The sequence below is a fragment of the Macrotis lagotis genome, chromosome 8 (genome assembly GCF_037893015.1).
Source record: "Macrotis lagotis isolate mMagLag1 chromosome 8, bilby.v1.9.chrom.fasta, whole genome shotgun sequence".
NCBI classification, from domain to species: domain Eukaryota; kingdom Metazoa; phylum Chordata; class Mammalia; order Peramelemorphia; family Peramelidae; genus Macrotis; species Macrotis lagotis.
In genome coordinates this window covers 2,112,547-2,114,199 of record NC_133665.1, presented here as the reverse complement: position 1 = coordinate 2,114,199, position 1,653 = coordinate 2,112,547, and the positions used below count along the sequence as shown (strand labels likewise).

General features: G+C 37.9%; 1 pseudogene; it reads right to left on the bottom strand.

The window, feature by feature from the left end:
- Nucleotides 1-814: 814 nt before the first annotated feature.
- On the bottom strand, nucleotides 815-1,155 carry LOC141495109 (cyclin-dependent kinase 2-associated protein 1 pseudogene; annotated as a pseudogene).
- Between the last annotated feature and the right edge of the window lie 498 nt (nucleotides 1,156-1,653).

Here is a 1,653-nt window from a genome sequence, read left to right as displayed (position 1 = left end):
TACTACTTTCTAAAAGAAAGCACTATTAAACTATTTTTTCAGGAAGATCAGCTTTATTATATCAATTAATAAATATATAAATAATTCACATAACAGTTTTAGTCATTTATTCAGATTATTTTCTAAAAATCGTTCTATGGCAAACTCATCTGAAAAGTAACTTTGCAGTTCTTCATTTTTAGTAGGCTGATCAGTCATCTGTATTTATAATTCATGCATTTTAAATCGACTTCAAAGCAGAAACAATCATGCAAATGCTCACTCACTAAAAACAAAACCAAACCAAACCTACATTCTTTTTTTTTTTTTACAGTAGGGACTATTATCATGTAGCCCTAACTGGGAGAGACTCAACTTCCTGGGTTTGCAAATGCAATTGCCATTGACTTATGAATAATATCTATAAAGTCTTATTGGAGATTTTGGGAAAAGTCCAAAAAATGACATTTGGTTGGGTGCTTTTAAGTGTATTCAAAAGAAGAAAATTCAAGATTGGGGCAGGTTAGCAGGGCAATAAGCTTGAGTTGGCAGCAACAAAAGCAGAACTTTCTATACGCATGTTCTGGATTCAATATTAAAAAAGAAGTGACCTAGGTTGCTTGTAACTACTTATATGCAAATGTTAACTACAAAATTGCTTTTTCTTCTATTTTTATAGACTGAGGTGGGGATGGGAAGAAGAAAAGGGGAAAGAATCTAAACTTTTGGATCATTCAAAATAAGAGATTCAGATGAAAGTTTTGAAAGTCACCAGAGGAATGTTATTCTTTCTTCTTCACAAAGAAATGGAAAACTTTGGAAGTGAATTGGGAGGCTAGGATCCTGCAGTGTTCAGTACCAGGCATCTCTGAACTACTTCTCAAGCATGAATGATACCTCTTTTAGCCTCTCCATGTTGCTTTTACTCCCTGCATATGTTGTTCTGATCTCTTTCCCAAGCTCTTCAATGATAGTTTGAAGTTGGACATATTTGCTTTGGGGTACCTGGTTGCTCCCTGTGGCCTGGGTATAACCCAGAAATGGAAGTCTATAGTCACTGATCAGTTGCTATTATTTGGTGGATGCCGCCATGCAAGTGGAAAGAGAGTGGACGCTCCCAGGCAGGTTCAGGGATGTGCCAGGCATGTGGGCATTCAAGTTGGGTTTGTGAGACATGCTCTTGGAGACCAGAGGCTCCCAGAGTTTGCTGGACCAGTGATAGGACCAGTGATATAGTCCAGTACCTCCTCACCTGAGGACCCTAGTCCACTTTGTCTACAAATCCTCCCACCACCAAACTTTTTTTATATCATTACTTTTTTTCACATTCTCAGATTCCACCAATTTTTTTTGCAAGATTTTGAGTTTTACAATTTTTCCCTCTCCCTTCTCCCCCCACCCCCAACAGAAGGCAATCTGATACAGACTCTACATTTGCATCCATGATAAGCCTAGATCAAAATTGGATGTATTGTGAGAGAAGAATTAGATCCAAAAGGAAGAAAGAAAACATTAGAGATAGCAAAATTAAATAATGTATAAGATAACTTTTAAGAATTGAACATTCAGGGGCAGCTAGGTGGTGCAGTAGATAGAGCACCAGTCCTGGAGTCAGGAGGACCTGAGTTCAAATCCAACCTCAGACAATAATTGCCTAGCTGTGTGATCTTGGGC